Here is a 12,500-nt window from a genome sequence, read left to right as displayed (position 1 = left end):
CATAAATGGGGAAAAACTGATAAATAAAAATGACGATAATTCATGCAAATGGGTTAATAACTGATACAATTTATTAGAAATAGAGAAATGGGGGAAATAACTGATAACATTTCCGTGCAAGTGGGGGAATACCTGATATCTCCGTGCAAATGGGAAAATAACTGATACAATTTCCGTGCCAATGGAGAAATATCTTTCTCTGCAAATGGGGGAAATAACTGAAGGGGGGAATAATATAATGGAAAAAATAACTGATACAATTTCCGTGCCAATGGAGAAACATCTTTGAAATGGGGAAATAACTGATTGGCAAGTGGGAATACCTGATATCTCCGCAGGCAAATGGGAAAATAACTGATACAATTTCAATGGAGAATATCTTTTTGCAAATGGGGGAAATAACTGATAACATAAGGGGGAATAATGATATTACAAATGGGAAAATAACTGATACAATTTCAAAACCAATGGAGAAATATCTTTCTCTGCAAATGGGAAATAACTTAACATTTCCGTGCAAGTGAATACCTGATATCTCCGTGCAAATGGGAAAATAACTGTACAAAATGAGGCAAAAAATAAATAACTGATGGCAAATGGGAAAATATGCCAATGGAGTAAATGGAAATAACTGATAACATTTCCGTGCAAAATACCTGATATCTCCCGTGCAAATGGGAAAATAACTGATACAATTTTGCCAATGGAGAAATATCTTTTCTGCAAATGGGGAAATAATATAACATTTCCGTGCAATAATGCAAATGGGGAAAATAACTGATACAATTTCTGTGCAAATGGAGAAATATCTTTCTCTGCAAATGGGGAAATAATGATAACATTTCCGTGCAAGTGGGGAATACCTGAATCCCGTGCAAATGGGAAAATAACTGAGAATTTCCGTGCAAATGGATTTTTTTCTGCAAATGGGGAAATAACTGATAACATTTCCGTGCAAGTGGGGAATACCTGATATCTCGTGCAAATGGGAAAAATAACTGATACAATTTTGCCAATGGAGAATATCTTTTCTCTGCAAATGGGGAAATAACTGATAACATATACCTGATATCTCCGTGCAAATGGGAAAAATAACTGATGCATTTCCGGCAAATGGAGAAATATCTTTTTGCAAAGGGGGGAAATAACTGATAACATTTCCGTGCAATGGAGAATACCTGATATCTCCGTGCAAATGGGAAAATAACTGATAACATTTCTCTGCAAAATGGGGGAAATAACTGATAACAGTGCAAGTGGGGGAATACCTGATATCTCCGTGCAAATGGGAAAATAACTGGCCAATGGAGAAATATCTTTCTCTGCAAATGGGGGAAATATAACATTTCCGTGCAAGTGGGGAATACCTGATATCTCCGTGCAAATGGGAAAATAACTGATACAATTTCCGTGCCAATGGAGAAATATCTTTCTCTGCAAATGGGGGAAATAACTGATAACATTTCCGTGCAAGTGGGGGAATACCTGATATCTCCGTGCAAATGGGAAAATAACTGATACAATCTTTCTTCGCAAATGGGGAAATAACTGATAACATTTCCGTGCAAGTGGGGAATACCTGATATTCCGTGCAAATGGGAAAATAACTGATGCAATTTCCTGCAAATATAACATTTCCATAATACCTGATATCTGATAAATGATGCGCGAAAATGGAAAATGGACAACTTTGCAGTGAGAGGGAAACAACTGAAAATATCCAATATACAGTCTTGATGACCAGTAAACCATCAACAGCCCACAGTTCGTGCTGCCTTGACTCTCCCTCGAATAAAGGAGGAGGAGGAGGAGGAGGAGGAGGAGGAGGAGGAGGAGGAGGAGGGAGGAGGAGGAGGAGGAGGAGGAGGAGGAGGAGGGGTTTTTTGAACTCTGTAACTGGGGCGACAGGCCACCGAGGTGCTTTTTTTTTTTTTTTTTTTTTTTTTTTTTTCCTTTGCCCTAAAGCTCGGAGCAGCTCCACCCCACCCACCACTCATCGTATAACCTGCTTTACAGGACGAGTGTGCCTGCCAGACAGGCTGTCTTGTCTTGTCTGTCCTGCGTTCTCCCCTCCCCCTCCCTCCCCCCTCAACCGCCTTTACCAGTCTGCTTTCCCTTTCGAAGTGACCTTGTCTGTCTTTCCTGTTTTTTTTTATTTTGAGACTCTCTCTCTCTCTCTCTCTCTCTCTCTCTATATATATCTCTCTCTCTCTCTCTATATATCTCTCTCTATATATATATATATATATATATATATATATATATATATATATATATATATATATATATATATATATATATATATATGTATATATATGGTAAATTTTAAAACTGTAAGCATATACGTGTATTTTATATTTGTATATGCTTATAGGTTTAAAGTTTACTATATATATATATATATATATATATATATGTATGTGTGTATATATATATATATATATATATATATATATATATATATATATATATATATATATGTATGATATATATATATATGGTAAATTTTAAACCTATAAGCATATACAGTTTTGACGTGATTTGAACGAGTTGTACAATTTGCATCAGACACAAGTAAATACATTACCAGCCCTTAACTCTAACAATAACGAGGGGCAAAAAATTTCCTCCTGGGGTTCTAGTGAGGAGGGAATACAAAAATTAGGCAGACACAAACCTAACCTTCCTTAACCTAACCTAACCTAAGATGTCTGTCCTACATGATCAGGACACCACTCCCCAACCCAACCTGACTTAAGGGGGGAATGTAAATGACCTGGCTAGATACAGGGATGCATCCTAAACTACTTATCCTGGGGTGTTGGGTCATACCTGACCTAAAGGCAAACTTAACCTGACCTGGATCGCTATATAATTCATACAGAAGCAGTCCTTCTTGCTTTTACACTTTATTTAATAATTCTCCTCTTTGTGCCACCTTCCAAAAATTTTTCTTAATCCTAAGGTTATTGTTTCCATATGTGGTCGCCCATCACTGTTAGTCTTGCACTTGTGTGTAATAGGTTAATTAACCATTTCAGACAACTACACGGGTCCAAATACGATGTTATTTTTAAGCCCAAATCATGAAAATCACATGCAAACTGTTAAAAAAAACCTTTACTGCACTATAATATATATATATGTTACTCATAAAAGGGCTATCCTTAGAGTTTTCAGAACCTGCACGCATCAAAACACGAAGTTTTTCGTCTAAATACAGTCTTCAACCGTCAGAACATTTCAATCCTGAAGCGTACAGGCACTGAAAATTTTCACCGCGACGTTTATACAAAAAATCATTCTGAAAGAAATTTACCGTTTATGCCAACAGTGCACCAGAGAACAGCCACCACACGCAAAGAGATGACGAAGGCAAAGCTACGACTAGAGTGGAAACCTAAAGAGGACTGGAAGTCATAAGACAGATGCTAATCGGTCAATTATGGAAATAACCCTCACTAAGCATTAGCAATTATCCTCTAACACCGTGGCACGGGGCTGTATCTTCTTATAGGTTAAAATTAAACCAATAATATGCATGCATACATGCTTACCCACACATACTGTATATATGTATGTATGGCAAAGTCGATTTTGTGAATTCCACATGAAATGATGTTTGTGGCTTAATATTTGTGAATGTATAAAAAAAAAATCACGCATGTATGACAAAAATTCTTAAAAAACACGTGCAAACAAACAAACAAGCCCACACACACACACACACACACACACATATATATATATATATATAAACATACACACATATAGTGTATATATAAATTTATGTATATATATATTATACATATATATAATACACACATATAATTTATATATAAATGTGCGCGAGTGACTTACAAAATACCAATGAAACGCATAATTTATTTAACTCCTTTATACACACACACACACACACACACAAAAGGTACAAAAATAAAAACTAATTGATTATCAACATCAAATACATACCCGCAGAACTTCAATTCTTCATTAAACTCGCCCCTCGCAGCTTTTCAATACAGACGTCAATACTGGGTTTTCATTAATTATACTACACTGTCAGCTGTACTTGACAGTGGCCACTTATTGAGAGAGAGAGAGAGAGAGAGAGAGAGAGAGAGAGAGAGAGAGAGAGAGAGAGAGAGAGAGAGAGAGAGAGAGAGGCCGTCCGTATGTTTGTCTTTGCACGAAAAGTATGGTTTAGTATTATTTATTGCCTTAGTCTAAAATAACTTTTACCTTAGCTTACAATGAGAGAGAGAGAGAGAGAGAGAGAGAGAGAGAGAGAGAGAGAGAGAGAGAGAGGTCGTAAGTCCTTCTTGGCATGAAATGTATGCTTTAGCATTAAGTAATTAATTGTCTTTAGTCTAAAATAATTTTTACTTTAGAATGCACTTATTGAGAGAGAGAGAGAGAGAGAGAGAGAGAGAGAGAGAGAGAGAGAGAGAGAGAGAGAGAGAGGTCGTAAGTCTTTCTTTTCAAGAAATGTGTGCTTTGGCATTAAGTACTTAATCGTCTTTAGTCTAAAATAACTTTTACTTTAGATTAAAGTTCATTAGAAATACTTATAAACAAACACACGTCTATTTCACTGATGGCCCTTTTTTTTTAATATCTAAAATATCTTTCTCTCTTTGTTTGAAAATGACAGCGACCCCCGTCATCATTTTGAGATTACCTCGTCCCACGTCTTGGAAGAAAGAAGAAGGAGAAGGAAAAGATTAAGAAGAGGTAAGAGAAGAAGAAGAAGAAGAAGAAGAAGAAGAAGAAGAAGAAGAAGATAATTAGATGTCTGGAGAAAAGGTGATCAGAGTAAAAAGGGTCAATGTTTAAATGAATAATAATTACGGTAATAATATGCTATACTGTATTTGTATTTACAATTCATCAAATAACAAGGTTCCTGAATTGGTCGGTGGACGCTTGGTTATTTGGTCATGTTTCAACAAACAGCTATTAATAATCTTCACGGATTTAATTACAGAACACACGCCATTTCTACACAAGGTACTGATTTCCTTTACAGAATAGTGTCCTTTCCTATTTCTTTCCTATCCAGTATCCATTTGCAAAACCTATCTTCTCTCACTCTCTCTCTGTATGTAAACACACACATATATATATATATATATATATACATATATATATATATATATATATATATATATATATATATATATATATATATATATATATACATATATGAGGTCCAATCAACACATGGACACGTGTTTAGCAGAAATAAATTTCTGACTCACATCAGGATCGAAACCCTGTCTCCGAAATGAAAGGCCTATGTGAGTGTAGGTCAGTTGGTAGCACCCTGGCGTTTCATTGATAGACCAGAGCTCGATCCTGGTGTGACTCAGAAATATATACAGTATATATATATATATATATATATATATATATATATATATATATATATATATATATATATATATATACATATACATACATACACACACACACACACACACACACACACACACACATATATATATATATATATATATATATATATATATATATATATATATATATATATATATATATAAAGCCCGAGCCATACAGGGTGGCGTAAGGACCTTAGGTATATTACCAGCCTTACACAAAGTTATAAACCTCTATAGTAATGAGTGAATGTTCATACCTGTAAATGACGTGATAAACGTCTTATACACTGACTCAATACGGCTTGGTAAAAGTGTGTGGAAGACGTGAGCGGAAAAGGCACGTTCAGGTCATTAATGAAACCAAGAAATTGTCTGAATATATGAATGGGATGTACAAGTGATTAAATACTGTACGAAAATAATATGGCACTGACACCACAAAAGGAAAAAAAATTACATGACATTAGAAATTGATTACGGCAGTAATACACGACAGTGCAAGAAATACTAGGACACCCTTACACCTGGATAAAAGTCTGAGGAGGATAATAATCATAATATATAATAATAATACATAGATGGTAAAGCGCAATATGATATGAAGCAGCGAGTTAGTGTGGGTTGAGAAGCTTTACAAGCTGTGAAGTCCATGACATTGTTTTTCTGATGAGCGCCTTTCTGGCCGGCTTTCCTCTTTAATTATGGGCAGTCTCTGCAGACTTGCTTAGCAAGGTAATGCCCATTTCGACTTGTTCCACATTAAAGGATGAAAATTATAAACAGCTGTAATAGTAACAGCCACCATACTTCGTACAATATGAACCACTGGATCAGAGTCAGTTCGCCAAGACAAATTCATCAACTTTATTCCGGAGATTTTCTCTGTAGAAACTTACTTAGCAAGGTAATGCCCATTTCGACTTGTTCCACACTAAAGGACGAAAATTATAACCAGCTGTAATAGTAACAACCACCATACTTCGTACAATATGAACCACTGGATCAGTCAGTTCGCCGAGACAAATTCATCAACTTTATTCCGGAGGTTGAGCTTTGGTCTGAGTACGCAAACAATGGCCTCATTTTGATGCCAACGTCGAGGCACCTTGTCTCCATGGCGACTCCTTGGGAGAAAGCAGTGGCAAATGCTTCAGTAAGTTTACAGAGCAGGAGATGTGTAAGTGACTGAATGAAAGAAAGGCGAAATGGCCATTATTAAACGACAATATTTTGAAAGGTTACAGTGAGCAAACTTTACACAGGATGATGAGAACCGAAACTGCCTAATACAAATTGTCCTCAACTATATATATATAGTGTGTGTGTGTATACATACATACATACATACATATATATATATATATATATATATATATATATATCAATATATATATATATATATATATATATATATATGCATTATATATATATGCAGAAGAGAGATTCTTATATGAGAGAAAGAAGAGAGAGAGAGAGAGAGAAATTGCCTCAACTATATATATATATATATATATATATATATATATATATGTGTGTGTGTGTGTGTGTGTGTACATACATATATGTATATGTATATATATGCAGAGAGAGAGAGAGAGAGAGAGATTGCCTCAGAGAGAAAACAGTGTACCAGTTTATATATGTGTGTGTGTGTGTGTGCAGACACACAACACGTATATGTATATATTCCCAGAGCGAAAAAAAAGAGGTTCCCCCTTAAATCCGATGTAAGTTAAGACCTTGCATAATCTGTGATGTTAGAGAAAATGCTTTATGCAAATCCCCCAACAAGGAACATCATGAAGTCGAGCTAACATGATTCGTACTTAAAGATCCCTTAATCCGATTTCCTTTTAACAAGTGGAACAAATCCACACTTTCTGTCTCTAGGAAAAAAAAAAGAACATAAACTTATTCATTAATTTACGGGGTGAACTGCAAGGGTTTTCATTTTCAAGACGAAAATTTGAAGAATTCTTGCTCTTACGATTATGTCTACGCTAATCAGTTAATGTCGTATTCACCACACACAAAATTATTTATGTATACAAGACAAACACACATATATATGTATATAATGTGTGTATATATATATATATATGTATATATATATATATATATATATATATATATATATGATATATATATATACATGATTATTAAGTGTTAGTTGCAGGTTGAGGATTCTAAAGTTATAGAGGGGAGGGGAGAGAGAGGATTAAGCACTGTTTAGGTCTTTTAGATATTTAAAGTATAGATCTTTTTAGATGTTAAATATATATATATATATATATATATATATATATATATATATATATATATGCGGTCTATATATATGTATATATACATATATACATATATATATATGTATATATATATGTGTATATATATATGTATATATAAATAAATAATACTTAAGCATCTAAAAAGATCTATGACAATGCTCCAAGGCCCTTTACGAGCAGTCTCCCTCTCTCTCTCTCTAGCTTTAGAATCCTCAGCAGCAGGCAGCAGCAGCAGCAACTGGCAACACTGCAATAATCAATAAAGTGGCTTTAGTCGCAATTAAGATTCAAGCCCCGGTTGCATGCAACACTGACTTGTTATGAAAGTGTAAGTTTTCTTTTGCCTTCTGACGTATCACACAACGCGGTATCAGAGATGTATTTTTTTCCTGCAAAGCGATAAAAGGGGGACAGTTTGGTAAAGGGCAAAAATGCGAGTAGCGATATGACATCTGTTGCTTTCATGCCAAGCCTTTGCTGATGGGAATGAATAATAGACGTCAAAACACGCGCTACCTAGTTTTACTTCATTAAACAGTTAACAAGACTGATTAACCTCAACACACTTGTAGGTTTTGTGTGGTCGAGATTATATATATATATATATATATATATATATATATATATATATATATATATATACCATATATATATATATATATATATATATATCTTTCACAAATATATATATATATATCACTATCAATATCCTTCAAAGAGGCATCGATGCTTACCCCATACAAAAATGGGAAAAAGCACGTTAAAAGAAGAAGAAGATGTGCGTATGTAATGCTTATACATGCTAGAAAGCAAACACATTAACACACACACATATGTGTGTGTATACATTTATATATATGTATATATATATATTTATATATATATATATATATATATATATATATATATATATACATATACATATACTGTTTATTTGGTATTTGTACAATGACTGCACACACTACAAAGAGTTGTTAAGGAGTTGGAGAAGCAATGAGTTTAAAGAGAGACGCGACAGGAATGGATGTCCGGCGTATTAGTATACTGGGAATGGATGTCCGGCGTATTACAGTAGTATGCGAGAATGGATGCGTAGAAATAAAAAATACTTATAATACTGAAGAAGAATAGGAAGCTAAACTGAATAATGAGCTCAAGACAGAGACAGAAAAATGGAAGAATTACAAAACAGTAGTTTTACGAGGGAGTGGGATTGTACGGGTGCGGGGGGTAGGTGGGTGTTAGGTTGCAGTTACGAAAGAGACAGTAATCCATGAAATACTGCTAATACCACTGAACATATCGGAAATATTACTAGGAGAACATTTGACTGACAACTGGTAGAATGTTAACATGGCCCCGAGAACGCGTTAACAATGCAAGAGAGACAGAAGAGAAAAAAAGCTGGGGACAATTGAAATACTCAAGACAGATGCCGGAAATTTCAAAGAGTATTTCAAATACTCTTTGAAATTTCCAGCATCTGTCTTTAGTATTTCAATTGTTTCGAATTTGAAATACTTTGTTGGAAATATCACTGACAGCACTAGAAATGCCCTTGCACTCTGGCAATACTTCTGACATACTCTGACTATCCCTAACGTTGGAAACCACCTGATAAAAAAAAAATTGGGATACCCGCAGAAATCGTGGAAGTGCAATTTAGTGTAGCAAGATTCATATCTAAAACAGATGATATATATAATCCTAATTCGCCATTCAGAAACCAGAAAAAATCTGGTAATTTGAATGAGAGGATGAGATCCCCCCTCGATATCTGAGCCCAAATTCCCTGAAGGGAATTGATAAAATAGAGCGATATATTAATGCCAAATAGGCCTAATTGAAGGGGCCATACAACGAACGGTAACTCAGTATCGACCAAATGAAATTCTATAGAAAATTCTAGTCTAGAATAGATTTGACTGGTGTCATATGTTCCCTGACATTAAACTTACTAATTCAGTCTTGAGGATCAGAGCCATCGCATTTCAAAAGATCTGACTGAGATTTTTTCTCGGTGGGGATGTTAAGTTAAGTATATCTTAGTTTAACCAGACCACTGAGCTGATCAACAGCTCTCCTAGGGCTGGCCTGAAAGATTAGATTTATTTTAGGTGGCTAAGAACCAACTGGTTACCTAGCAACAAAAAAAGTATATTTTAGTTTAACCAGACCACTGAGCTGATTAACAGCTCTCCTACGGCTGGCCCGAAGGATTAGATTTATTTAACGTGGCTAAGAACCAACTGGTTACCTAGCACAGGACCTACAGCTCATTGAATCGAACCATTATTATGACGTAATTTCTAGAAATGAATTTCTATCTGGCCGGTCGGAGAAATAAATTATTCTAACTCTTACTAGCAACGGGCTGACGAACAAGAGAAATAAATTATTCCTAATTCTTGAAGTCGAGGTCAGACGCTGGGCCAACAGCGTACAGCCTAAGAGCTCTACCCATCCCTCCAATAACTGGTGCGGATGTTGGAAAAGGGAGCAACTACGGCAGTTAATTTCACGAATCTTTCAAAATTCCACGAACTTGTGTAGCCTGACAGCAAAGAATATGTAGGCTTGTGATACGAAGAACGTAGGAAAATGTAAGCTCGTCATGGGAAGCACAAAAGAAAATGTAACCTCGTGACTAAGATTCATAAAAAAAAAAAAAATGCAAGACTGCAATACCAAGAACATCATGAAACGTGCGTCTGTGATTTCAAGAACATCCGAAAATGTAGGCCATCAACATTACAAAGGGTTCAGAAAACGTTCGCGAGTGCCCCCAAGATTATCAGAAAGAGTGAGGTCGTGATTCTCTGAACATTTACGTAACAAAAAGAAATAAAGAAAAGCTCTATCTGCATGCAAAATAGATTCAAACTCAAGATTATGGACTGCGATGACAGAAGAACATTTTTTGCTACCGTCCACGATATATCCGTAGCACGCAAGTATCCAATAATCTTTACAATACTGTGACACAGTACGAAGATGCCATTACAGAACAGGCAATGCGTAATAAGAACAACAGTTCGGCAGGAGATGAAAAACTATATCTTTAAAGATTTTATATCTAAATAAATACATATATCTACGTATCATAGGTACATGAAGCAGGAGATAATATGAAAGACTTAAGCACAGTGGTTTCAACCGCGGTGCACTGTAGGCAATACTTAAGGTTCTTTGTAGCCTCTCTTCGGCCCCCAGCTGCAACCCCTTTCGTTCCTTTTACTGTACCGTCGTTCATATTCTCTTTCTTCCATCTTACTTTCCACCCTCTCCTAAAAACAGTGCTTCGTAGTGCGAATGCAAGGTTTTCCTACTATTACATCTTAAAACCTTCTTTTTTCTCAATTTCCCTTTTAGCGCTGAATGACCTTGTGGGTCCCGGAGCTTGGCCTTTCGTCTAAATTCTATATTACATTCCATTTTTATCTTTACAGACAAATAATGACATTGCTGGTCACTCACGCAATTATACTTTTTCCTGAAGGCACCCCAATTTAGGAAAACGGCCTATTACTGAAAAAAACAAATGAGAGACAGACATAAAACATGGAGAGAGAGAGGAGAGAGAGAGAGAGAGAGAGAGAGAGAGAGAGGTACCCATAACCCAAAGTAGAAGGGAACCTAAAATCAGCTGAAAGCTTCTGAGAGACGGATGACTTTGTCGTCGTCATCACAAGACGTCAATTCGATTAAAAGGGTTCCCGGAATCAATTTCGCCAAATTAAAGGGTTTGCCCGGCCATTCTTTTTGAAGTTGAGAAAGACTGAATTAGGAAAAAAATCGCATTACTAAAAAAAAAAAAAAAAAAAACTCGCGGTGTATTTCCCCCCGCTCAGCAATTAATAAGAGGAGACTAATTAATGATGCTATTACACTAATGATAATGTATGTTTATTAAAAGTAATAGGAAGACTTGCGCTGCATTACACCATTCAGTAATTGATAAAATTAAACTAATTAATTCGCCATGACAGCAGTGATAAAGTATCCCGGTTTACTAAGCAAAAACTGTGAAGAGGCGATGGCACCTCATTCATTACAATAGTAATGAAAAATTAAATAACAGCAGATTAACATTTGCGAGGGAATATATTGTGGTAAAGAAAAATCCTGATAACCGAATCAATTTTAAGGTCTTTGAAAATCTCCAGGTCAAATGTACGTTACCTCTGGGAAATAATATTTCTATAGGAATCAACACAATATTCAGACGACCAGAAGTCCTTTAAATACCAGTAATTAATCTGTGATACAGAAATGGAGAAGCCTGTTCTACTATATGTTAACAGTTCCGTAACCAAGGTTGTTAGCACTATCTGTCTCTGTCTCTCTCTCTGTCTGCATATAGTACATCTCTCATCTCTCTCTTGTACATCAAAAGAAAAGAATACAATATAAACACACATATATATATATTATATATATATACTATATCCATACATATATATATTACACATATATATATATATAAATATATATATATACATACATATATATATATATATATATATATATATATATATGTATAATATATATATATATATATATATATATATATATATATATATATATATATATATATATAGAGAGAGAGAGAGAGAGAGAGAGAGAGAGAGAGAGAGAGAGAGAGAGAGAGAGAGAGAGAGAAAACCACTCTATCTTCCCTCCCTCTTAATCACGAAAACAAACAAAAGCAAGCCCGCTCCCAGAAATCACACCGGCATACAACCGAAGAGCAATAATTCGCAAAGAGGAAAAACTCGCCCGCAACAATAACACGCATTCCATTACCGACCTGTCA

General features: G+C 35.2%; 1 protein-coding gene across 9 annotated transcripts in view; it reads right to left on the bottom strand.

Moving 5' to 3' along the window:
* Window positions 1-12,500, bottom strand: part of LOC136840129 (hexosaminidase D) — a 586,535-nt gene that overhangs the window by 108,180 nt on the left and 465,855 nt on the right. Inside the window, exon 1 of one of the 9 annotated variants that reach the window (XM_067106535.1) lies at window positions 12,495-12,500. This exon is cut by the window's right edge and continues 41 nt beyond it. The exons of the other annotated variants lie outside the window; for them this stretch is intronic. The gene's annotated coding sequence lies outside the window, so the exon portion shown is untranslated. The remainder of the gene's footprint in view (window positions 1-12,494) is intronic. 9 annotated transcript variants of the gene reach the window in all.

The sequence above is a fragment of the Macrobrachium rosenbergii genome, chromosome 7, assembly GCF_040412425.1.
Source record: "Macrobrachium rosenbergii isolate ZJJX-2024 chromosome 7, ASM4041242v1, whole genome shotgun sequence".
Taxonomy (NCBI): domain Eukaryota; kingdom Metazoa; phylum Arthropoda; class Malacostraca; order Decapoda; family Palaemonidae; genus Macrobrachium; species Macrobrachium rosenbergii.
This window is presented reverse-complemented; position numbering and strand designations above follow the sequence as displayed.